The sequence below is a fragment of the Trachypithecus francoisi genome, unplaced genomic scaffold (genome assembly GCF_009764315.1).
Source record: "Trachypithecus francoisi isolate TF-2019V2 unplaced genomic scaffold, Tfra_2.0 Lachesis_group0, whole genome shotgun sequence".
Classification (NCBI taxonomy): Eukaryota; Metazoa; Chordata; class Mammalia; order Primates; family Cercopithecidae; genus Trachypithecus; species Trachypithecus francoisi.
Window position 1 is genome coordinate 37941734 of NW_022681453.1, and position 27777 is coordinate 37969510.

A 27777-nucleotide genomic window follows, 5' to 3' on the forward strand; every position below is an offset into this window, starting at 1 on the left:
TTAACTAATCTTTTGCCCTATTAATTTCACGACCTCTTCTTAGATAGGTAAGTGTCAGAAGAAGATCCTATAATGTCAATGTGTGTCCTATAAAGGTTAGTTAGGACTCCAAGATATCTCAAACTTAATTGTTCATATCCCCATTTAATGATTCTTTCCTTTTTTCCCCCCAAAATAAATGTCTCTTTTCTAAGCTCTAAGTGAAGAGCATGTGACCATTCCTCAATGAGCTCCTTTATATGTTTTGGATTGTTTGGTTGAGAACCAGCTTGAGTACTTTTTAGAAAAATTGTGGGGATTTCACCATCCACTCTCTTCTGACTCAGAATATGGAATTTGTTCAGTGTGCTTTAAAAAAATCCACATTTCTGTTTCAGGTAAAGAAAAACATCTGTGTTGAGCAGAAGTGTTTCTCCACTTCCAGTAGTCTCAGGTACTAAGGTCTCAACTGACTCCAAAGAGTTATTGCTTCTCTGCAGATTCCTTTGGGGGCTCTATTTATTCTACTTTCTCCCCTCACTGGTAAAATTTGTCTTTTTTTTTTTTTTTTTTTTTAAAAGAGAACTTGCTTTATTTGCAAAGATTCTTTGAGCCTCTTTGACAGCTAGAAATGATCCTTCCATGGAGAGTCTTCCACTGGCTTCCAAAGGACTGAAGCTTAAAGTTGGGAATTTCTTTTTCAGGTTCATTACCAGAATTTCTAGAGTAACTTCACTTCCAAAAACAGAAAGATCAAGGATAGCATTTACAGAGCCGAAGATCTTGTCACTAAAATGAGAGACTGTGAGTTCAGCATGTCTTCCTTGTTAGCTGGTGTTTCTTTTGTCTGATGACATTTTCTGCAACTTTTTTTTTTCTTTGCATATTACAGATGCAACTCCCTTGGATTCTTGTTGGATATATCACATCTTCAACATCTCCACCCTCATTCTTAATATCTTCACTAATACAGCCAATAATTGATCACTAAAAAGGCCAACCAGAAGACCAGCCAATTACAACTGTTCTTTCAAAGCTTTGGATTCCTTGACATTCAAAACTGATGTCCTTCTGATGTTTCCATTTCTGGCCAATGCACCAAAATGTTACAGTTTTGCCAATGCACCACAGTGTAGCAGTCTCTCGTAGCCAGCAGCCTGAGATGTCACCCAGAAGTTCTCTGTCTCACTATCAAGAAAGTTAAGGAGTGTGGATACCAAGGGTGAGGTTGGAGTGAAAGTTTAATAAGTGAAAGAAGAAAGATCTCCACTGCAGAGAGGTGACCTGGAAGAGGGTTGCCACCAGTCTGGTGTTAAGAGGACATCCCATGGGGACTTGCCATGGGTCAAATGTTCAGGTATTACCATATTGGGCATAATGGGAGTAGAGAGCTCCAAAGGACCAGAAGTTTTATCCATACCAATGGCTGTAGTAGCATGTCCAAGCCTTCAAGTGAGTCTTTCTTTTTTTTTTTTTTTCCTTGGGGGGTGGAATCTTATTTTTGACTAATTCCCTCTGGGCATTATTTCTAAAGAAGAGAAATTTAAGATCTAACTTCCATATAGAGGCGTTATGCTCATTAATCCCACTCCTTATGACTGCAAATTGAAGAGAAATGATATTCCCCAAAGGGATGAAGGTTGGAGGAAAACCTTTAACCCTTCTCTCCAGGAGTAATTTATCTGACAAGGATGGCAGAAGACCAATTATTGACCTCTGCTTTCTTTGGCCTTCTCTCTTCCTATACTCCATACCTGCAGCAAGCATGTATGTATTCTTGGGCTTGATAAGGGTGAGGTCAGGTACAATCTTCTATCCAACTGGTGGCTCTGTCCACTCTACCAAGTCAACTCTTCCCAAGTTTAGACTCCAAAGTCCAGTTACAGGGTTACAATATAATAAAGTACATTTCGACTTCCAGTCTAAACTACATTCTACAATTTGGCTTCATTGGCAACGCAACACATATCTAAATCTCCATCTCACTCCTCATTCTGAACTTGGAGATTTGATTATCTCCCATAAACCCCATACCTGATATAGTGTTCATATAGCCATCTTGCATTTGACCCTAATTTGCCTCTCCAGCCATATCGATCTCTCTTTTAATCATTCGAGTATATATACTTTTATTTCCCCAACATCCTTAGGTTTTTCTGTCCACTGAAGATGTAACTGGTGGCTTATAATTCATCCATGTGGGCATTCACAGTGTTTTTAAATAATGAGTTTAATACAACTAATATAATTTATGAAAATCTGTCATTGCTGAACATGATATAAAAATTTAGGTGAAAAGCAAAGTAGCTTTGGGCAAGGGGTTGACAAAGCGACCCTACACAAGATTTAGTCAATAAGGAGAAAACCCAGTAAATACAACAGGAGAAGGCTGCTTCTACTAGTACCACTTCTAACAAATGTTATTGGTCTTTCAAGGGTTTGCTCTTAGGCTGCCCAAACTTCTCCCATCCAAGCCTTCTCCTATCCTGCCACGTAACTTCTCTTCTCCCTCTTTTCCAACCTTTCCTACACAATTCAAACATTAGAGATGCCCTATGGTCATCCAAGTTCTCTTCTAAACTGCCAATGCCCAAAGGTTGGTAAAGTCCATCAGTGATCTATGCAATGGTCTGAATTACTTGCTCTCCTCTGTTTTCTCATCTTCAGCCTGGTCTTAGCTTATGTATTGCTACAGAATCTTGAATACATGTGACAGAAACCTGTTCTAGCAAACCAAAGTTAATAAGAAAGAAAGGAAGAAAGAAAGGTATTGGAAAGGCTTTAGATAGCTCCCAGAATTAAAGGCAGAGTGAACAATACAATTCTGGTAGAGTAGGAACCAGAGTATATCTGGGGAAACTCAGCAGCATGAAGTTAGAAATGGTCATTCCAAAACTACCATCTGAGGACCCTGAGTCAAGTTCCTGAGTAACGCTGCTCAGTTTCTGCAGTGGTTCTCATTGTTCTAGTGTATGTTCAGTGGGGAATTGGGGATGGTTCTGTGACTAACAGTTTATTAAAATCTCCAGCCCAAAAGAAGGAAAGTCAGGGAAACAGTGGAATTCCTGGTACTTAATCTATGAGCACTTCTGTCCCCAAAGCTACAAGTCTAAACGCTACATATATGATTACAACAGCAAATGTTGAACACTGCAAAAACCAAAGAATTACAATTAGAAGATATGTTCTAATACCCTGATTGCTTTAAACACTGGAACATTGCTGCTGATCTCGTGTGCTATTATTCATCCATTCAGTCACCATTTAGGTATATTAAGCACATGTCACATGAGGGGCAAGAGTGAACAAGAGAGACAGAGTTCCTGCCTTCACAGAGACTACTGTCTGGTGTGGAAGAGGGACTGTTTAACAACCGCTTAAACCAGGGATAAAATGCTATGAAAGGGGAAAGAGAGGATGGTAGGAAAGCCTATAGACGGAGCAATTCATGTGGTCCAGGAATTCTAAACGCTTTGGGAAGAAGTGGCTTTTAAGCTTAGACCGAAAGAATGTGTTTGAGAGAAAAAGAAAATGTCTTGCTGTTGGTTTCTAAATTACACAATACACAGCAACGTGACATCGAGTGTACGCCCTTACCTCTTAGAGCCACAGTTCTTAATATATAAAACAGGGCCAGGTTATTACTTACCTCATTAGTGCTGTTGTGAGGATCAGAGTCTGAGGTGTCATAAGCTAATTTCCTGACCTGTGCTTATATTTTTTCTTTGCTCGTGATAGGGGTGGTTACTGAATAAGACTCAATTATATAATGATCATTTGTTACCTATCAGGACGTTTTTGGTTATAGATGAATGAACCCCGGTATGAAAATCCCTGAGCAAAAAAGGAAAGTTTAGAGAGGCTATTTTGATATTTCACATAACAGTTAGGCAGTAAGAATGTCAGGGAGGAAGCAGGGTCTTGGAAAGGATGTAGTCAGGGGCTCAAATGCAGCCAAGACACTTAACTCTTTCTGCCTGTCAACTTCAATTTCTGGCTCACTGACTTCTCCTATAAGGAGGAACACTTGGCCACGGCAACTCTCAAGCTTCACCTTTCACAACTTCAGTCCCTGGAGAAAGAAAATCTCAACCTTTAGTGCCCCACATTCAAGAATCTGGTCCCAGAGAAGGGCTTCAGTTGACCTTGTTGGAGTCAGGTACTCGCCTCTGGATAAACTAGCAGTCAGCAGAAAACAGGGTACTAGAGTATAAAACAGTGGCTCCTACAGCAACCAGGGAAACAGGGCTTAACAGAGACATTCTCAAAAGAAGGAGACACAGGCAGAGCCAAGCAGAAAATCTCATAAATGTGGACTAGATCTTTTTTTTTTTCAACACAAGTTCCTTCTTTAAAATGATGCAAAAGCTTCAACTAATTGAATAAACAAAGCACACAAATTCTTTTAAAAGCTGAAATTCTGTTTGGGGACAAAAATCATCAGCTGGGTTTCAGAAATCACTGAGCACATATTCATTAGCTTTGCTCATGCAAAAGTTTTCCTGCAGACCTGTAGTTCAATGCCCCATTCTAATTAGACACTAGCTTTCTTTAAGGGGTAGGGAGTAGGGTGGGGGTAAAAGCTGTAATGTGATAGAGTATTTTAAAAATAACCCTAAAGAGGCATTGTTGCTGAGAGCTTCTCTGTGGCCCTAAGAATATCACAGAACTTAGTAAACTAAGTTGGGAATTATGAGCCATGCCCTGGAGACCTCTGAAGTGTGTCTGCTCCCACACTTAATGAACAAAACCACACTCCCACAGGTGACTGTTTTGTGAAGATGCCTAACAAGAAATGAGAAAGAGGAGAAAAAGGGGGAGGAGGAAGAAAAGAGAGAGGGATTGGGGGAAAAACGACAGCAGTCTAACCTGGGCAATGCTGTAACATCTTCCTTAAAAGAGCATGTTTCATGTGAACATTTCAAACAATGGAGATTTTTCTAGAAGCTTACTGATGCCAATTTCCTTTTAACTGAAGAATCAAATCTTTAACCAACAGTTCCTAAAATATATTAGAGGGGGCAGGAAGTACATCCTTCGTCCAGGGATTGTCAAAGTGTGGGGCTTGTGCCACTGCCTGAAATGACCTCAGATGATCCCCATAGGGGTGCCTAAATAACATGGCATCCCAGGGCAAACAGTTACTCTTTTTTGGTTCGCTTTTAATCCCTCTGAATTAATATGTGATAGTGTTTTGCACTTCTACATATTTAGTACTTCTCTAAAGCCAACTCTATCCCCTGTTGTACAGAAACAGCAGATGCTCGGCGAGGCAGGAGGACCTAGAAAGAACTGAATAACACGGTGTGTTTCATTGCACTGAATATCCCAATAATGTTCAGTTTCAGGCTAGGAATATCGGTCTTCCTTTGAGAGTAGGCATGTAAAGCTGCTTCCTAAAAATTTTTTTGTAGTTCAAAAAAGGCAGTACATTGAAAGAAAAATATCAACAGTGGTAGTACCAGATGTTCCAAAAGTACTCTCTTAGTTACTAAGTATGTATGTTTCTAGGTCCATGGGTCAAAAGGAAGACTCCATGTTGCCAACCCATGTCAGTGCGAGAATAACAGTCAAATATTTCAGGTGAGAAACTGCCTGTGGCTTCTAAGGCCTTTGCCAGAGCGTCTTGGCTTTTAAAATAAATCTAAAGAGCTGCTTCTTTCCTCCAGTCCAAGATTGTATTTTCCCTTATGAAGTGCTTACACTGATGATAATAAAGATTATAATGATTTAGAATCCCATAGAGGTTTCCTCTGAAAATCTTTAGTCTAAGAAGATATTTTGGAGTCTGTGATAGAAAGTATGCCAAGGTTCAGGATTTCACTAATGAAAAGCTTAAAATGGATTGTAGAACTGCCTCACCTCATATTAATGATGAAACACTGGAAAATATGGGACCATATTGGGAAATGGTCACCAAAGGGACATTTCCCTACAATTCATGCTGGGAAACTTCATGAGGAGAAGACACAGAAAACCTGGAAACTGCTGGTGGAAAAACAGTTATGGATCTCTTTGCCAACTTCTAAAAATAAAAAGCAATAAACGTTAACCAACTGTGGACCCTTACAGTTATTTTTAAAATCAACAGAAATAAAATAGAAGACTTAATTTCCATTATGATGACCTTATCAAAAGCCCCAAATTATTTTATTTGAAAGAAAATGTCACTTAAAAATAAAAACCAGTTACATTCAACAAATACATAATGAAACCAGATCCTGCTCACTGAGGTTTTTGTCGGTTCAGCTTGCCGATTTGGTTCTCCTTGAAATAAAATACACCTTAGCTTTCTTTTCCCTTTAAACAAAAAATCTTGGCAACTGCATTCTCCTGTATCTTTGGTTTACTTCTTTATTTGAATTTCTCTCCTTTTTTATGCACAGTTCTTTAAAAACATTACCTCAAAGCCTTTTGAGCAAGGGGTAAGATGTTTTGAGCAAGGAATGGGAAGTTAAAATAATCTTAGTGCATTTATTTAGGAGATTACAAATACAAGGAGTGAAGAGCAACAGAAGAATGATTTAACAGTTCAAGACAAAGAAGAAGTGGTCATAAGCTCTGTAAGATTGACTGCCTAGTCAGATTCCCACAGGGGCTGGATGGGGAAGGTGGAGGCCTGGTTATAAGACACAATGCATTCTAGAATTCTACCAGGTGCTATTATATATTTGTACCAGGTACTATTGTTACAAGATCTTTGGGGTGTCGATTTTCTGGCAGGAAACCTCTGTGGCCAATGGTGCCTTTGCTTGAGTTCTTGTCCTGTGTCCAGGAAGACTGAGGTATACAGACAAGAGGAGGGTAAGCAAGATGAAGAGGAGCTCTATTAAGTGTTAGAACAGCTCAGAGGAGACCCACAGTGATTAGCTCCTATCTGTAGGCAGGTCATCACATCAAGTGTTCAGCTCGCAGTGGAGAGGAGTCCCTGGAGAGAGTTACTATTTTCTACAGCTGGTATTCCTGACTCTCTGCAGGTCCCTGAAGCTCTTAGCAGAGAGGATAGCTCGTCTCTGCTGCTGATTGTCCAGTCATCTCCAGCTATCAGCAGAGAGGATAACTCCTCTCTGCAGCTGGTCGTCTCATCGTCTCTCCATCCTGTCTGTCCTCTGCCCTGCTCTGGCTGAGCCTGAGGCTTTTATGGGCCTCAGAGGAGGGAAGTATGTGCTGATTCATCCATGGGCAGCCATGGGCAGGTCCAGGAAAAAGCACCATGAGTTCCTCCTCCAGTAGGCAGGACTGGCAGCTTGGTTCCCAGGCTTCAGGTTTTCCCCCTGCCTGAAGGTGGGGCTTCTCTGGGGACCCCCCAACCTTCTCCCCAGGAACCTGTCTGCCTGCCATGACCATCCATGGCACCCAGGTTGCTGGCACCAAGGGGCACCTGCAGGCCAGTTCCCAACTGTCCTCAACCCCTCTCAGCTTCCCCTCCCATGCTCCTCTATGCCCAAAGCCCTGAGGGGGCCAGGGCAGCAGGGGGCTGGCATGTCAGCACTGCCCTGAGGGTGCACACACCTGGTTGGGCTGTGACAGTGCCTAGGCTTGGCCCCAACTCCACTCAGAGATTGGAGTGGGTGCCAGGAGTGGGGGAAGGCAAGGCAGCTAGAACAGGCACCTCAGAGCCTGCAAGGGCAAGTGGGGCCTTTGAGGCCCCCCTAAGAGTGCAGGGATGCCTGGATCTACAGCTGCAGTTGTTCAAACTGCAGTTGTTTGAACAACTGCAGCTGCACCAGGGTGGGGGGCTCCTGCCTGCTTTGTGAAGCAGGAGGCCCAGATCTGCAGCCAGGACTTCAGCAGCTATAGCCTCGCTCAGGAGAACAGGGCTCCTGCCTACTCTCAGCTCCCAGAAGCACAGAGGTGCCTGGGTTGCAGCCACAGCTTGGGCAGCTGCAGTTGCAACTGGGGAGCTCCCACCCCACCAACTCGGAAGGGGTAGGGTTCCCACTTGTCCCTGGTTCCTGCTGGCTCCATGGAGCATGGCACCTGGCCCAGCCTCCTCACAGCCTGGGGTTGGGGCTCCAGGTCCTTGCTGGGCCTGGGCCAGCATACAGGGAAGGGGCAATGTTGCTGCAAGCTGCCCCTGTGGTCCTGGTGCTCAGGGTGACCCAGAGCTCCGCCTCATCTGGTGCAACCCAGCCTAGCTCCATCGTGGTGGCTCCCAGGGTAGCAGGCTGCAGGTGTGGGGCTGTCCACCTCCCTGTGCCCTCCCTGCAGCGGCCAGTGTGATGGCAGCAGCCACATGAGACAACCCACCGCTGCCATCGCTATTATGTATTTAGCATCTCTGTAACACCAATACATGCAGATATATGTATTCTAGAATACAATAATTACAGATGATTCTAGGTTGAGATACAATGCATTCTAGAATACAGTGCATAGTGGTAGTGCACATACACACACATTGGCTACATGGGGCAGTTCAATAGAGCAATTGCATGTAGTTGCCATGTTGGGCATAAAGAGTCTTGCTCTGAATTTTTCCCAAGTTGGCTGGAAATCTGGTTATTGTTGCTTTTGATATAAAACATCAGGTTTCTAACTGTTGCCAACTAATTAGAAACATTTATTTTTATTATTTTCTGTAAGTTATTGGGGTAAAGGTGGTATTTGGTTACATGAGTAAGTTCTTTAGTGATCTGTGAGATTTTGATGCATCCATCAACCAAGCAGTATACACTATACCAAATTTGTGGTCTTTTATCCCTCGCCTCGCTCCCACTCTTCCCCGCAAGTCCCCAAAGTCCATTGTATCATTCTTATGCCTTTCCATCCTTATAGCTTAACTCCCCAAAACATTTTTATAAAACACTATATGGACAAAAGAAAACATATTCATAAGTTCGATTTGGCCTATGGATTGCTGGTTTGAATCTCTATTAGGTAACTAAGCCATTAAGTCTTGGGAAGTGAATCTATAACTTCACTCTGGAGTGAGCAGAAGGGGATTTACATTGAATCTTGGAAAGAAAAGGGGGGCAAATGTGTATAAGGAGAAGGGAGAGACAGTGGCAAACATACTACATGGGGAGGAAAGCATAAAAGAAGCTCCGAAGCAGGAAGGCTCAAGGAATGTTGAACAAACACTGAAGAGATTAGTTTGGTTAGAAGAGAAAACCCACATACTGATGTGAGGCAAAGTAGCAAATGTTAAGAAGCAATGTTTGCTCATTTCTGCTTGTCAGAATAATTTCACAAAGCCTCTGACTCTGTGAAGATATGCAACTCTCCAGAAAGATACTTTGAAAAGACAAAACAGGATCGATAAAAGACAAAACATGTCCCTGCCCCCAAGGTCTCTTGTTTCAGCCACTATATTCCTTAAAAGATAAATGACCCTAGACCTTGCCCTTCTCTATACTTAAGATAACGTCTGACAGGGTCAGTGATTATGCCTCTGTAATCTATAACCAGATGTACTCTTATACCCAAACCTTGATGTGATTCTGCTTTAACGTGATTTCTGAACAAATCTGACGTGATTTTGCATGTACTGAATCTCCACCACCTGTACTTGAACACACTGGGCTGAAATACTGTGCTGGAGCAGTCTCATAGAACCTCTTTAAATGGCTAATCCCAGGCTATAGGCCTGAGTCTATAGTCACCAGTAAGGCTTCTGAATAAAACTAACTTTAAATCTTTAAAAGCTTTTTTTTCCCTTTAGATGACACTGAGAAAGTCAGAGATAAGGCGTGTAAAGCAAATGAAGGATCAGATAGATAAGGATCTTAAATATTAAGCTAAGAAATTTGAATTTTATTTCATAGGCAAGGAAGATTTGGGGGTCTAGAGATTGGGTTTTCCAATAGAACTAACCCACTCTATCTGGAAGAGAAAGAGACTACAGGAGAAGAGACTGGTCAGGAGACTCCACTATCTCAGAACTAGTGGAGGCAAGAAGAATTGAAAGCTAGTGAATGAGACAGATCTATGGCAGTGGATAAATCCACAGGACTCATAATCTGTTTCCTCTTAGAAGATGTCAAAAGATTACTCTTCTGTTTGGGGCCTTTGGTATTTGCAGGCATCCTAGTGCAAATATCCAGGAAGACATTTGGAACCTGAATTTAGGAAGCTGTCCAGGGATGCTGAGGCAGTTGGAGTGCTAGCCACATGAGGATGGCCCACAGACAAAGAGAGAGGATTCACGGAGAGAGGAAGCATGAACCTGGGAAGATGAATACCCAATATCTATGTTTCTTACAGCTTACCTCAAAAACCTTGCTAAATTGAGAAATCACTACCCTTGAATTTGTGATTAAGTGATCTCAAATAAAAATGCATTCTGTTTTATTTGTATTATTGTATGTATCACCTAATTTAAATGTGCCCATTGTAAAATTTCATCTCTTCCACCAGATTATGTTTTAAGAGGAAAAAGGAAAGAAAGAAAGAAAGAAAGAAAGAAAGAAAGAAGAAAGAAAGAAAGAAAGAAAGAAAGAAAGAAAGAGAAAGAAAAAAAGAAAGAGAGAAAAAGGAGCTTTGGAGTAGATATTGCCTTATCAAGGGTGGTTAAAATGGAGCCCTGTTAAGGATCTGAGAATTACCTGAAGGCTCCTTCCAGTCCTATGAGTAAATAACACCAGAGCTTTTGTCCAAAAATTCATTTTATAGCCAGAGAAATTAAAGGCCCTTCAATTCAAAATTCACCTGACAGCTATCAGTTGCTTTACCATGCAAACAGAGCTTGGCTCTCTGAAGGCTTCACATCATGTTAGAAAGATGGCACTAATTAAAAATGTACCCACCTCAGAGTCCAGAAATTAACTTCTATGGTCAACTGATTTTCTTCAAAGGTGCCAAGCCAATTCATAAGGAAAGCATAGTCTTTTCAACGAATCATGCTGAGACAACTGGATAGCCACATGAAAAATAATAAAATTGGACCCCTACTTCATATCATATAGAAAAAACAACTAAAAGCATATCATAGACATAGCTATAAAAGTTTAAGGTATAGGCCTGGCACGGTGGTTCACACTTGTAATCCCAGCACTTTGGGAGTCTGAGGTGGGCGGATTATGAGGTCAGGAGTTCGAGACCAGCCTGGCCAACACAGTGAAACCCCGTCTCTACTAAAAATACAAAAATCAGCTGGGCATGGTGGCGGATGCCTGTAATCCCAGCTACTTAGGAGGCTGAGGCAGAAGAATCACTTGAACCCAGGAGGCAGAGGTTGCAGTGAATCAAGATCGCGCCACTGCACTCCAGCCTGGGTGACAGAGCGAGACTCGATCTCAAAAAAAAAAAAAAAAAAAAAAAAAGTTTAAGATATAAAACCCTTCAAAGAAAAGACAGTAGTAAATCTTTGTGACCTTGGGTTAGGCAACAATTCCTTAGATATGACACCCAGCACAAGCAGTAAAAGAGAAGGTTGATACATTGGACATCATTGAAATTTTTAAAAATTTTGTGCTTCAAAGGACACTATCAAGAATGTGAAAAGATAATCCACTGTCTGGGAGAAATATTGCAAATCATATATCTAATAAGAAACTTATATGCAGAATATATAAAGAATTCTTATAACTTAACACAATGACAAATAAACCAATATAAAAATGGGTAAAAAATATGAATAGACATTTCTCCAAAGGAAATATGTAAATGATAGATATATATATATAAAAATACATATATAAGTGAGCCAATCTAAAAATGGGCAAAGGATTTGAATAGACATTTCTCCAAAGAAAATATATAAATGAGTAGTAGGTACATGAAAAGATGCTCAGCTTCATTATTCATTAGGGAAATGCAAATCAAAACCACAGTGAGTTGCCACTTTATACCCACTAGAATGGCTATAATAAGAAAGACAGATAATAAATGTTGGCAAACAGGTGGAAAGAAACAAGAACCTTCACACATTACTGGTGTATATGTAAAATGGTGCAGCCACTTTGGAAAAGTCTAGCAGTTCCTCAAAAAATAAACATAGTGTTGTCATATAGCCCAGAATTCTATTCCTAGGTATTCACTGGAGAGAAATAAAAACATATGTCCATCCCAAGATACGCACACAGATGTTCACAGAAGCATTTTTCACAAGAGCCAAAAAATGAGAGCAAGCCCAATGTCCATCAACTGATGAATAGGTAAATAAAATGTGATTTGTCTACACAATAGAATACTATTCAGCGATAAAAAGGAATAAAGTACTGATAGAGCTACAACATGGTTGAACCTCAAACACATTATTACGAGCCAGTCAGAAAAACCACAATCTTATGATCCCACATATATGAAATGTCCAGAATAGGCAATCTAGGGAGATAGAATGTGGATGAACGGCTGTCGAGGGCTGGGGGAGTTGGGAGGATGGGAAGTAACTGCTAGTGGGTATGGGTTTCTTTTTGGGATGATGAAAATATTCCAAAGTAAGATTATGGTGCTGGTTGCCCTAATATGATTACACTAAAAGCCACTGAATTGTATATTTTAAACATGAACAAACATTTTAAATGAGATGATGGTTTATAAATTATATCCCAATGAAGGCTTAAAAACTTTCATCTATCATGTGCTGCATGAAGTTTTCAGCACTAGTCAGACAGGGTCTCTTAATCTTGTTAGTCTCTTTTCTTTAAGATCTTTGCATCAGTTCTTCTTTTTGTCATGAATGCCTTGATTCTTTCTACCACAAACTTGCTTCTCTTATCTTCCAAAACAGCTTCGAGTTCCTGTCTCTCAAACATGCCAGGCTTGTTGCTGTTTCAGGCATTTGCAACGGTGCTTCCTTCTACTGGGAAAGTTCTCTCCCCTGCCTCTGCAGGACTGCCTCCTTCTCACCACTGAGGTTTAACTCAAAAGAGAGGTCTTAGACTTCCATAGCTCCAGCAGCCCACAGTTACCACCTACCTCTCATTGTATTTGTGCCATGGCAAGTACCTAATTGTAGCTTCTGTCTTGGTTTCCATATTCGCATTTGTATTTGTTTGCTCACTTGCTAAAGGATTTACTGTGTATCTTCCTCACTAGATCATATGTTCCCTGAGGACGGGAGCTCTGTCATAGCTGCCCCCACCACACCAGGCCTATAATAAGAGACGTCGGTCAATGCCTTTAGGGTGAATGAAGCACTAGATAAGTTTGCTTGCTTCTGCCCTAGTAATAGGATGAAAAAGAATGAAGCCTTTTCCCTCTCCGAAACTCCACCCTCATTCATCCCCACCCCTCCAAGAAGGAGCCAGAATTTCCTTAACAATTTTTTGATGCTAAAAACCTCTCCCCGAGAGACTGATTTCAGAAAAATAAATTCCTCTTCACCTAAAGGTGCAGCGCCAGCTCAATGAAAATTGTTTCAGTAAAACTAGTCTCAAGCAAGATCAATAGGAGGAAAGAGAAAAAAGCAACAAAGACTAGCTTGCACTTCCAATGCAAGGAAAATCAAAGCAGAGTTGGTCCCAGGGGAGTTCAAACAATAGAAACAATAGGTCGGGAAGCCATGCAGCCATTACCCAGACAAAATGAAGATCTCTCCAGGAAAATGAAGAAGAGAATGAAGCATAGCTTATTGTGGAGTTTGTCCTCAAATTTACAGCTGACTTTATGAGAAGAACTGCAAAGCATCTAGTCCTTCAATATTGAAAGACGGAAGGAAGGAAGAGAAAGGAAAAAAGAAAGAAAAAGATAAGATGAGAAAAAGATGTTTTAAAATAAAAAAGCAAAAGCATTTCCTCACCTAATCTTCTTCTGGATAAAAGAGCTAGTGAAGAATCAAAAGAAAGAAAATGACCCCTATTTGCAATTAAAGAAAACTTTACGTAAAAGCACATATCTTATTCTATTTCCTGAACTTCTCTTCTGCAAAAAGAACAAAAAGACAGAAAAAGAAGAAAAGAGACAAGGTTAAAGTTACAAATACAAAACCAAACAAATGATGCTGGCTTCCTTTTTAACCTAAGCACAACACAGTCAATTAATAAAATGTCAAAAGGCTTTCACAATTTACCTGTGACACCATGAGAGACATCACATCCAAATAACGTGCTGGTATGCAAGCCTCCAGCTAGATTCACAAGAGGAACGAAGACCAAGTTCAGATACAGCAACTCACACCATTGCAACCAAGTCTCCAGGTATGAACATCTGAAGACCAGTAACATATCTCAAAGACCACTAAATTATTTAGGACCATCATTCAGGAAGTGTTCTCATGCTCAAACAAGCGGAGATTAGAGATTAGACCTAAACCCCCTCTTCCCCCTCCTCCGCCCTACCCTCCACAAGTCCCAAGACAGTCTGCCAAGAACAAGTTTAGTATCAGCTTATCATAGGCTCTAGTCTTAGCCTTGCAATTACATCCTGCCCTGGCAGGAAGCTGAACCTGGCAATCAAGATTCCCTCTCATCTCTGTTTTCTATATCTTGCATGCTTGGGGAGGCGGCAGAGCATGTGGTGTGACCACATGCAGAGTGAAAGTTTGCAAGACCTGCATTTGAATCCTGATTTTGGCACTTCTCCCGTGTGAGCCTGGCAGCTCACTTCACCTCTGAGGGCCTGTTTCTCACTGGTGAACAAGGGCCAGCGATCCCTCTTTAAAGAGTTATGAACATCTAATAATTCCTGGCAGCCAGTAGCTTGCTCAATAAGTGTTAGTCCCCTTTACACAGTAAAATTATTAGCTAAACAGAAAACCAGCATTCTAACCTGGGCAGGTCTCTTTGATTTGAGAAAAAATGCATGCTTTAGTTATATCATCTGATTGTATTTTGTGGATCAGTATAGATTGTTTGTAAATCCTTCTGGAAGAAGGCATGAGATATATCCGATATAAATATACATTCTTGGAGGGATTGAGGGACCTTGCTGTGTGCATAAATTCAGTATGCCCTTCTGCGACCCTGGAAGAAACCATTTTGTCAGGGAAACATGCATCCCTAATTTACCTGATTTGTAATTTCAGGGTTTCATAAAGTGAAGGCACAACTATAATTACCCTTAGTACTCCATTTAGGCAGTCATAATTTTTGACAAACTCTGATGCTTGGCACCCTAACCTTCTAGCATGTCTGGAATGTCTTGTATGTCTGCTTAGTTATTTGCAAGCTTTCTAAATAGACCTCTACCACTTCACGGCTGGTAAACGTTTCCAGTTACATTTTAGTCCTCTTGTTGGTCTTCTAAGTATGACATATATTCTATGTTTTATGTATGAGCATTTTAAAGATGAGGGATAATTCACAGCAACCATCTCTGTATCTTCAGTCTCAGGTGCTCCATTAGGATTCTTAAGTGACCGGATGAAGTCATTATCGAAGCAAGAGCTGTTACTTGAAGAACTGGCAAACTTAAATTTTATCTTACAAGCAGCCAACAATGCACATTCTTTTATACACAATCAAAAGCACAAACTCACACTCACATGCATGACTTTTAGCTTAATTTCCAGTTTAACATTTAGAAAAGGGAACTGTTGGCCAAATAAACTTGTCAATTTATCAAATTATGAGGGGAAAGTAGAGTACAGTACAAGATCCAATCTTACTGCCTCAAGTATTTGAAAGGGGTCAAGAGTTACAAACTCAAAATGCTGCTAAGGGCCAATAAGACAGAAAACATAAGTATATAATCAAGGCCATGTGGGAGCAATAGGGAGTGGTGGGGCTTGGAGCAAATTGGAAAACCATCCCCCGCCTTAATCTTTTTTTTTTTTTTTTTTTTAATATTTTGCTAGCCAAACAAAACACATTGTGAGCTGCATTTAGACCAGGTCTGACTGCTATCTGAAAATTCCTAGTTACTGGAATGGAAGGTTAGTTACAAAGTAAGGAAACATTTTAAGGTCCTAGAAGTTTGACCACTGTATCCAAGTAGATCTCTCTGGTTCTCTACACCAGCACTCCCTTTATTTGCCCTCCTAGCATTTACAGCCTCTGTAATTAGTTTCCCTTTTTATTTGCTTACTTCTTTAGAATTCTCTCTCTCTCTCTCTCTCTCTCAATGGCAGGGGCTGTGTTTATGTTGCTTATTGTTATCATCAGCACTCGCCAGGGTGAGGGACGTAATTTGTTCTCATAAAAACTGCTGAATGGATCAAGCAAGGAGTATGATATGTTTTGTCATCCTATGACATATCTTGTTCATCTTGGGACCCCAAGCACATAGTAGTACAATAGTAATGATAAGTAGTGGGATGCAGTAGTGGAGTGCAATCATAGCTTGCTACAGCCTCAAACTCTTGGTCTCAAACAATTCTCTCGCCTCAGCCTCTGGAGTACCTGGGACTACAGGTGTAAGTCACTGTACCCAGCTAATTTTTTAAAATAAATTTGTAGAGATAGGGTCTTGATATGTTGCCCAGGCTGGTCTTGAACTCTTGGCATCAAGTGGTTCTCCCACCTCGGCCTCCCAAAGCACTGGGATTATAGGCATGAGCCACAGCACCCAACCATCATAGTATTTCTTGGATGAAATTATTGGTGATCATGTTCCACCACGAATGGTTAACCACAGGGAGGTGGTTTATGTTGGGTGGGTCCAGGGTCTAGAAATAGATGTGGTCACTAGGCTGAGGAGATGATTGGGCACCAGATCCAGCTCCGCAAGGAAGTTCAGTAAGACAGAAAATAGCAAGTTTTATGAATACTAATAAAGCATGACTAGTAATCTAAGCAAGTTGTTGGCATCGGGGATGTCTGATGATGGCTAAAAATAGAGAATCCAGAAAGGGTCAGTGTTCCCAGATAAAGGTATGTGGTCTGCCTCAAGTAAGCAACTGATAATAGAACGACAATCATGAGAGCTGAAGGCTGAGTTCACACGTGTCACAAGGAGCATGGTAGTCAAAGTCACAACAGAGAATAGGTACTAAGGAACAATCAGCTGAGTGCGGTGGCTTATACATGTAATCCCAGCACTTTGGGAGGCCAAGGTGGGTGGATCACCTGAAGTCAGGGGTTCGAGACCAGCCTGACTAACATGGTGAAACTCTGTCTCTACTAAAAATACAAAAATTAGCTGGGCATGGTGGCAGGCACCTGTGATACCAGCTACTTGGAAGGCTGAGGCAGGAGATTTGCTTGAACCCAGGAGGCAGAGGTTGCAGTGAGCCACGATCATGCCATTGCACTCCAGCATGGGCAATAAGAGTGAAACTCTGTCAAAAAAAAAAAAAAAAAGGAGGGAAGGAAGGAAGGAGAGAAAGAAAAGAAAAGAAAAGAAAAGAAAAGGAAGGAAGGAGACAGAAAGAAAGAAGGAGAGAGAGAAAGAAAGAAAGAGAAAGAAAGAAAGAAAGAAGAAAGAAAGAAAGAAAGAAGAAAGAAAGAAAGAAAGAATCTAGGTACCCAAAATGGGTTTAGCATTGTAAAATTCCAGAAGCGGTTGCAAGGTATACACTTGGTCTCAGCATCCAGGTTGAAGCTTGAGTCAGGCCCATAGCGTTGGTTGGTGTTAAGTTCCCTAATAAATTCCAACCCCACTAAGGACACATTGAGTGCCAATTCCTAGGAGAATACACTCCTCTTTAATGTAGACAAGAACTCCCAATTCTGCCTTTTGTCTTGAATGACTTTGATACTAGAATGTTGCATTTCCAGAACAGGAGAACCTGTGTGAGTTAATGCTATTACTTACATTAGCAATCAGGACTTCCTCTATGAAGAACGGAAAGATAATCCAAACTCCCTTTAGAAAGAAAGAGGAATCTGTTGGCTGCATAAACACACCATGGGAAGGCAGAAGAAGGGTCAGTCTTGGAGCTTATGCTCTCTCTCTGCCCCTAGGCTGTGTCACTCTCTGTCACTGGCTTCACTTTCTTCTGAAAGAGATGGACTTTTCCTGCGCAGAATCAATGTAGCTTGGTAGACAAGAGCATGAATTTGGGTCATCCGACAGGCTGGGTTTGCATCCCACCTCTGCCCCTTGACCTTAGTCAAATTATTCATCTGTAAAATGGGCATAATTAACGGCACCTCACTCTTAGGTTGTTGCAAGGATTAAATGAGCAAATATAGGTAAGGTACTTAGCATGGTGCCTGGAACATGGAAAGGACTCTGTCATTATTGGTAAGAAGCAGCTCTAGCTCATAACCCAACCATTCTGAGAGCAGAGGGAAGAGAGGAATTCACCTTGCCAGTCCTACTTAAAAACAACATCTATAGGAAAGACACCTATTAGCACAGTCTGCAATGGTGGCACCAAATACGTGAGGTATAGGGTCCTGTATCAAAAGGGGAAATGCTGAGAGATGAGGCAGAGATGATTCTATCCACCAAAATTTGTGCTCCCCTTCCATACAGAGTTGTCACTCATCCAGGGACTATATTCCCTAGCACTCCTCTTCTCTTTGCACAGGGCAAAGGGCATGTATATGGCTACTGCTTGTTCAGGTCATGGGCAGAATCAAAGTGATGTGTGATTATTCTAAGCTAAAGCTTTTAAGAAAGGTTGTGTTTTTTCCTTTTTCTGAATGGAGATAATGATGAAGACATTGGTTCTCAATCCTTATTACACAATGAAATCAACTGGAAATATTAACCAAACTAATTCCAGGCTTGATAGTAAATGAGTGGCTCTCAACCAAGGGGCATTTTTGCTCCGTGGGGGCATGTGGCAAAGTCAGACGACATTTGTTGTCTTCACAGTGTGAATCAAGGAGTCACTAGTGTCTCATAAGTAGATGCCAGGAACGTTGCTATGATTACATGCTAAAATCCTGTGACATGGAACAGTCCTCCACAACAAAGAATTATCTGGCCCCAAATGTACTGAGGTTGAAAAACACTGGAAGAGGCCTGGATGCCTGAATCACTGCATAGAGGGAAGCAGCCTGTCAACCTGGAACAGCCACCTTGAAGTCTTATCTTGAAGTCTTATCTTAATGAAGAATAAACCTCTATTGCGTTTAGCATTGAAATTTGGGGCCTGTTTGTTACTAGTGTTGCTAGTGTTACTTTCAGTAACACAAGAAGAAAGATATGCTAAAAGGATTGTGATGATTTCAACTATGAAATGGACATACAATATATTTTATTGCTGTCTGACTAGGTTGAAATATATATTTAAATTGAGGGCCATTGTTTTACCTAAAATTTACTAGTAATTCACTACACAGATTTCCCTAATTAAAACCACCCAAACCAGTATGCAGTGATTTCATGGCACAAGAATAGACTATGAGTATATGGTTTGCATCCTGGACAAAAATCTTTTTGGGTCTGACCTGAATAAGTAGGTTAGTTTATATTTCAAACATTTTCGTGGGCGCGGTGGCTTGCGCCTGTAATCCCAGCACTTTGGGAGTCCAAGGCAGGCTGATCACAAGGTCAGCAGATCGAGACGATCCTGACTAACATGGTGAAACCCCATCTCTACTAAAAACACAAAAAAATTAGCTGGGCGTGGTGGCAGGCAACTGTGGTGCCAGCTGCTTGGGAGGCTGAGGCAGGAGAATGGCATAAAATCGGGAGGCAGAGCTTGCAGTGAGCCGAGATAGTGCGACTGCACTTGAGCCTGGGTGACAGAGCGAGACTCTGTCTCAAAAATAAATAAATAAATAAATATATACATATATTTCAAATATTTTCATTTATACTATTTCCTCTGTTTTACTCAGTAAATGTTAAGTTAATCTTCCATATCATCTTATTAACCATTGTTTGTAATGAAGACAAATTAGATTTGGAAAATAGGAGTAGAAAAATGGTTACAGATGGTGGCTTTAGTAAGTATTGTAAAAATGCCAGATGCTCAAGTCTGTTTGACTATTTATGCAAGTTATTGTGAATGCTTTGAAATTCATTAATACTGAACTCTTTAGAGGTTTTGTTATTTCAGGAATTTTAGAGAAAGAGTCAACACTCATAGTGTTTGGGTGCAGGAGGACCCACTTTCTGCTCCAGGAATGACCCAGGACTGGCCAATCAAAACGCTGAACCCTCTGGCCATATTGATTGATTCAGAGATGGGTGAGTGACCCAAGCTCATCCAATTTGGGTCAATCTTGGGACTTGTGCAGAATCTGTCAGCAGACACATGCTCTTTTTTGTTGGTTCAGAGGTACAAGACTATAAGCCATAAGCTGTGGACAATCATCTTTCTTAAGAATGAAGCCAGCATAGAGTATAGGTGAAAGATTAAAAAGAGAGAGAGAGAGAGAGAGAGAGAAAGATTAGGTCCTGATGATGTCATGAGTATCCAGGCCAAGTCATACTTAAAGCTTCATTAACTCAAGCCAATAAAGTCCACCTTTTTGCTTAAGTTGTTATGGGCTATTTGTCACTTTCAATTAATTAATACTTTCAATTAATATAGGTTGCATCTGATATATTGATTGTATCTGACCTCCAAGAGTTACATCTCTATTTGTTATGGTAGGTTATACTTTTATTACCAATTATTTGCTCTTCTCCCAGTAACAGCTTGCTTCTCCATCCATTGCTATGTGACTAGCACTGCCTACCCTGAGGTAGGAGAATACCTCTCTAACCCACTGATGTAAACTCTGACCATGTGACTTGTTTTGGTCAACAGGCTGTGGAAAGAAACAACATATGCTGTATCCAAGCAGAAGCTTTAAGGGCTATTACAAGGTCCTGTCATATTTCCTTTTTTGTTCTCTGCCAAGTAGCTATCCCATCTTAGAATGAATCCCAGAATGGAGAAAATATTTGGAGCAGAGCCTCAGCTGACCTACAGCTAATGAGCACCATGAACAAGAAAGGAATTTATTTTGTTATAAACTACTGATATTTGGGGGTAGTTGTTACTGAAGCATAACCTAACAAAAGCTGACTAATATACTTGTTATCTTTGTAATGCTTGTCAAAGTTCATAACTGAGTATAAATCTCGAGCACCTATCATGTTGTCTATAATTTATATCCTGTAAGTTACCACAAAGGAATTTCAGATGATTGATTGCTTCTCATTGTTTTAGTGTTCATGGCCCAGTTATATGCAGTGGTGGTCAAAAATATGGGCTTTGTCTTTGTGGTTTAATGACTGGTAAGTTACTGAACTTACGAATCTCAATCTCCTCCTCCTCCTCATAATAACAATAATAATAATAATAATAATAATAATGCCTTCCCCATGGGATTCTTGTGTATACAGAGTGAAACACAGTGCAGGAGACATGGTAAAACACTCAGGAAACAGCAACTATAATTTTTACCATTATAGAAGACAGTGCCCTGATGGAACTTTTTTTAAGACATAGAGTCTTGCTATGGTGCCCAGGCTGGAGTACAATGGTTCTTCACAGGCAGAATCATGGTGCATTGCAGTCTCAAACTCCTGAGCTTAAGTGATCCTCACACCTCAGCCTCCTAAGTAGCTGGGACTACAGGCACATGCCACCATGTCTGGCTGAACTCTTTTGATGTTTCCAGAAACAACCCCTCCATGGGTTGTGGAGTCCAAGGTGAGCCTAGCTAACACTGAGCACCATTCCCTAAGAAATAGAATTCTGGGGAGGCTGCTAAGACATTACTTTTTAAACTGCATGTATACCATCCAAGGAAGAGTAGCTGGGGAGAATGCTGCTGAGGAAGCTGGACGGGAGCTGAGAAGTGGGATAGCCGTTTATCCTCTGAATTTCTTTGCATTCTGAAGCTCAATGAAAAGAGAGCAATGCCTCCAGAGTTGGACCTCAAGTGAGAACTGAGGAGGACACCAGAATCAAGCTGGTGTGTTGAACATTCATCTTCATTTATGAGTAGCTTTTGGACAATTTGTTTTGCTAATGGGCTAAGGTTACATTGATTGAACTTATCATTTAATATTTTTGGAAAAGGCAATAAGGGGATTTGATGACAAGAATAATTTTTAGGACAATTATCTCCTGAATAACAAAGAGTATGCCTTTTGAATGATTTGAATGGATTGAAGACTGCATGTGTGTGTGCATGAGAGAGAGAGAGAGAAAGAGAGAGAGAGAGAGAGATCTGAAAGCATAAGAATATGAGAATAGGCCGGGCGCGGTGGCTCAAGCCTGTAATCCCAGCACTTTGGGAGGCCGAGACGGGCGGATCACGAGGTCAGGAGATCGAGACCATCCTGGCTAACACGGTGAAACCCCGTCTCTACTAAAATATACAAAAAAAATTAGCCGGGCGAGATGGCGGGCGCCTGTAGTCCCAGCTACTCGGGAGGCTGAGGCGAGAGAATGGCGTAAACCCGGGAGGCGGAGCTTGCAGTGAGCTGAGATCCGGCCACGGCACTCCAGCCTGGGCGACAGAGCGAGACTCCGTCTCAAAAAAAAAAAAAAAAAAAAAAAAAAGAATATGAGAATAGTTTTGCAAATACAGCATGCTCTTCAAGGTATTGAGCTTAGAAGTATTTTCTGGGAATTGTTGATAGTTTCAGTCTTCCTCTTTTCAACAAGGACTCTGTTTGTTCAGGTACTGTGCTATATGAATATACTCATATAAGTTTCATAGCTTAGAACTCTACAACATGTAACTATTAAGAGTTCTAAGAATAAATAAACACTTAGCAGACACTTATTAGCATCTCTTATAGAGGAGAAAACTCAGGCTTACAAGTATTCAATGACTTGCAGATGGGCTCACAGACACTCATTATTATTCAAAGTTTATATTTATACCCAGGACTTATTCCTTCAATGAGTATTTATTGAATATCTACTGTACACCAGGAGTATTTCCAACTTAATAATATCATCTAATAAATTTCCTACTATCATGAAGCTTATGTTCTATTTGGGAAGATAACTAAGCAAAAAACAATATAATTTAATATCATGAAAAATAAAACAGGACAATGTGATATAAGGTGATAGTGGCACATTAGAAAGGATACTTGTTCATAAAAGTCCTTTGTAAAGCAAAGACATTTGAGCTGAGAAAGAATTGATAGGAAGGAATTCTGGGTATGAAAAGCATTCCAGATGGGGGAAAAGTGAGTACAAAGGTCCTGAGGCAGGAATCAGCTCGGCAGATTTTACAACAGGAGACAGAAAACTAGTGTGGTGAGAGTGCCCTGAATCCAGGAGAAAAGGGTGTAATTGGGGTCCAAGAGATTATAGACTCTTTTGTGCCACAGTAAAGAGTCTGAATCTTACCCTAAGTGCAGTGGGAAGCCATTGATCTGAGTAGTAGTTAAGAAGTTCCTGCTGGGTCCTGTGTGGGCAGTGGATTAGGTAGAAACACAGAGTGCGTGAAAAACAACAGCTGGGGAGAAAGGCTGTTGGTTTGGATCATGGTTGTAGGAGAAGAGATACAGAGAAATTGGTGAATTTGGGATATCTTTTGGATGGGAGCTGACAGGAGTTTGCTGTTGGACTAGATGTGAAGGAGAATGATAAAACAGAAACAAGGACAGCTTCTAGGTTTATGACCAAAGTAATTAAATCGTGAAGCTTTATACTGATGATGCAATCCACATCTCTATAACTCTCCAGTAATCTCTAATTGTGTGTTCTGGTGAGGAATTCTCCCTACTGTTGCGTTATCTTATTATTCTATCTGCAGGGAGCAGGGGGAGAGAGAGAGAGAGAGAGAATTCAGACTCATCTGCTCCAAGCCTTCTGATGTTAATAGCTGTGGCCCGATTATGGGCATTGGCTCAGCCAATGATAGAAAGTGTTTTAGTGTCCACTTCCTTAGATTTAAAGAAGACAAAGAGTCTAACAATACTGGCCTGACCAGCCTTCCTGTTGCCCACTGCTGACCTGTGTCTGAAGTCCACTTCCTGGATCTGGCTTCATGGCTTGGCCAAGAAGGCTATGTGTACATTCACTGACAACATGTGATGACAGACTGGGTTCCAGAAGGGGATCTGGACCATGGTCAAGGACATCTGAACGTCCCCAGAGGCCAGAAGATGACAGCCTGGCCCCTTTGGCTCCCTGCCTTCTACACGCAGAGCAGGCCAAGCCCCAGGACCCAGAGCTGTGGCTGAGCTGGGTCACCACTGTGGTTTGGACAGACAGCAGGGTGGGGTGCGCTATCCCCGGGCTGCTCTGGAGTTGGCTTCAGACAAGAGACTAAGGTCAGGCATGTGGTCAAAATCACACATATTCCTGGCAGAACTCTCATTGGGACTTATGAAAATAGATTTTATAACATCAGCTGCACTCGGCAATGATAATTTCCTGGTTGAAGATGCACGGAGGATCCCTAGGATATATATTCTTAAAGAGGACAGAAATGTGAAATCATTGCACTGAGTGGGTCATCCTTATTCCTTGACACTTGGTAAAGCCTCCTGCGTGGGCATAGAGGAGAGTTTCACTGAGTCAGGATGCTGGCTGATGGTTCAAGTGAAGAGAATAAATGAAGAAACTACTTGCAGAGGTGCAGGCTGGGCCAAGGGAACTAACAAGGAATGGGAGCCACCTAAAAGGTTAGCAACAAGGGCAAGCAGTTACTACCCCTGGGACTCAAGGGTACAAAGTGAGGGCACATAGTTACCTGAGCCTGGTAAGAACCGGAACCACAGAGAATGCCCCCCCACCCCCTAAGCCAGGGCTGGAGTCACACAGAGAGAAGAAGTGACTGCCACAGAAGTCACACAGAAGTGAGAGAGAGAAAGGAAGGAATACCCACGCTCTATTTTCTGTCCTCTCCTATAGGGGAGGGAGGAAGTAGAAAAGGGAAGAGGATGAATCAGGAAGCGCAAATGAAGAATCCCCAGGACAGGTGGGAAAGTCATGCTCTCCACATCACGGCATTAGCATTGTCTCTAAACATGTCATGCACACGCATGTACATACACCCCCCTACCAAAAAAGAAGGTCAGCTTTATATTTTTAAAATATTATCCTGGAAGCAGTGTGGTGTAGTTTAATACACAATTCTATGTTTGGTGATATATCCTATCAGTAAGAAAATTAAAAAATCAGGCAATCCCAAATTTGCATATTTATTAACGTATAAATTGTATATGGCAACCTTGTCCAACCCGTTGCCCAGGATGGCTTTGAATGCAGCCCAACACAAATTCGTAAAGTTTCCTAAAACATTACAAGATTTATGCATGCATTTTTTTTTCTCATCAGCTTTCGTTAGTGTTAGTGTATTTTATGCATGGCCCAAAACAATTCTTCCAGTGTGGCTCGGGGAAGCCAAAGATTAGACACCCCTGGTATATGGCATATATGTATTACCATAGTAATATACTGTGTACAGTATAGCACGCTAGGTAAGAGCATGGATTCTGTAGCTCAGCTTCTTCATAGGGTTGTTGTAAGAATTAAATGAACATCTGCAGAGGCCTTAGGACAGTGCCTGACGTGACGCAAGCAGAATATGTGGTACATTATAGTATAAAACACACCTCAACACAGAAATTTTATAAGGCTGAGGTCAAAATAGAGACATAGACGTTGAATATGTTTCTCCATGCCCCATCATGCATGCTTGCGTCAGGGTATATACTTCCCACTTTGGAGATCACCAGCTAAAGAGTTAGTATTTGCTACCATGCAGACCATCCCACTGTGCTACCTTGAGTAAATTCACCCATTGCAGCCTCACTGTCCTCATCTGTAAAATGGTAAGTTACTAGTACCCTGGTTGTTGAAGGACTAAATGCACTACATCCAGTCAAACACTTAGCCCAGCACACCAGTACTCAATACAATGTTACATGTGATTATTGTCATAAAAGGAATGGTCATTGCATTAAAATCAGCAAAGAGAAAAAAATAAAAATTGTCCATACTCCTGTAGGATCATATGCAATCACTGTAAAATAATATTGGCATATGCTTTTTTGAGACCTTCTTCTAAAGCTTATACACATATTTTGCATAATTGGATCATACTGTACATTCTATGGTAGATCTCTTTTTAATGGCTACAAAGTATAACATCTTATAGGCTCAGAATAATTTATTCACCCAACCCTATTGTTGGTCATTTATGTTATTTTCCAGTATTTTTTCATTTTAAGTAACCCCAGGATGAATAATTTTTTTAACAGCTTCACTGGAATATAGTTTACACTTCATAAAATTCACTCACTTAAAGTGTACAATTCAATGGTTTTTAGTGTATTCAGAGTTGTGCAACCATCACCACAATCTAAGTTTAGAACATTTTTGTCATTCCCAAAAGAAACCTATATCGAGTGTAGTCATCCCCAAACCACCCCTCCCAGACCCAGGCGACCTCCAATGTACATGATATTTCTGTAGATTTGCCTATTCTGGGCATTTCACATAAATGGGATCACAAAATATGCGGTCTTTTGTGTCTGGCCTCTTTCACTTAATGTTTGTGAGGCTCATCCACGTTATAGGTCTACCAATACTTCATTCCTTTTTATTGCTGAATATTCCATGGAACAGATACACCATATTTTATTTATCCATTCATCAGTAATGGATATTTGGGTTGTTTCCAAGATGAATAATCTTATAGGTTAATCTTTGCACACATCTTAGTTGGTTCCTTTGAATACATTCCTAGACATGAAAATGCTAGATCAAAGATGACACACATAATTTCTAAACTTTTGAATATCAGGCACTTTTAATTCAAGCTTTATTTCTCACTTGAGCACACTACTTCCTTTCTCATTTGAAGGGTCACTGCTCCTCATCCTATCAACTACAGAACTTTTCTACTCTTTCCTTGTGATGCCTAGAGATATTTGCAATTTCTAATCTTCTAAAGCAACAGCCCCCAGGGATTCTATCCTCTATTGGATATCAGAGGCTCTGATGGACAGTGACACTCCTCAAGGAAACAAATAATGGCCAGCACAGTGGCTTATGCCTATAATCCCAGCACTTTGGGAGGCTGAGACCAGAGGGTTTCTTGAGGCCTGGAGTTAGAGACCAGCCTGGGCAAGATAGCAAGACCCTGTCTCTACAAAAAATTAAAAATAAAAAAATAAGCGGGGCATAGTAGCACATGCCTGTAGTCCTAACTACTCAGGAGGCTGAGGCAGGAGGATCACTTGAGCCCAGGAGTTTGAAGTTACAGTGAGTTATGATCGTACCACTGCCCTCCAGTCTGGGTGATAGAGAAAGACCCTATCTTAAAAAAAAGAAAAAGAAAAAAAAAGGAAACAAGTAGTATTTACTTGTATCATTCTTTACCATTTTCAACTGGAAGCCCCCTGGAGTGTGACATTAATGAAAATCAACTTGTGAGACTTGTAAGTGGCAGACAGTCTCTTTAAAGCATCTCACTTTGTCCTTGTAAGTAGGAGGTGTTTCTACTATCAACCTCTTGAAAGTGATTAATATCCAAAAAAATAATTTCTTACTCAGTAAAATTTTGACCCAAGGTTTCATAGCACCTAACAAGCCAAGTATCATTAGGCTCATAATCTTATTTATTTATAACATGTTACAGATAAACTGACTTTCTCTTTCTTAAGAATTTGAAGGAAGTGAAAATTTCTTTCCTACATGCCGTGGATTTTAATCCAACATAACTGTCAAACTCTCTGGGCGGCCTCCTGGGTGAAATCTACTCACACGTTTTCTCTATTACATGAAAGGATCCTGTGGGGAAGGCAGCTGGTGGGTAAACATCAGGCTTAAGCCTTAGTCAGTGTGAATCCTGGATAATGTTTACAAATAGAATGGTCTCTGCAGCAACCAACTAACAGTAGATAAGAGAGCTGCCTCATTTACAGCTGCGTTTAATCTTTCCAAAGCCTGAAAAATATTCGCTGAATGCTGGTGAATAGGATGGCTTATCGTGCCCTCACCTTCACCCCTGGACACGCTTCCTCCACTGACCTTTCTGGTCACAAGCAACAAAGGTGGTTAAAAATACTCCATTCTTTGTACAAAGAACATCCACTGCACCCCCAAGAGCCTTAATGTTATCATCCATGGTCCTGATGGATTGGCCCTGATCTTCACCCCAC

At 41.0% G+C, this 27777-nt stretch overlaps 1 protein-coding gene and 1 pseudogene across 1 annotated transcript in view; both read right to left on the bottom strand.

Moving 5' to 3' along the window:
• LOC117078004 lies at positions 1-27743 on the bottom strand (annotated as a pseudogene).
• FRMD4B (FERM domain containing 4B) overlaps positions 1-27777 on the bottom strand; it is a 360856-nt gene that overhangs the window by 295974 nt on the left and 37105 nt on the right. The window lies entirely within an intron of this gene.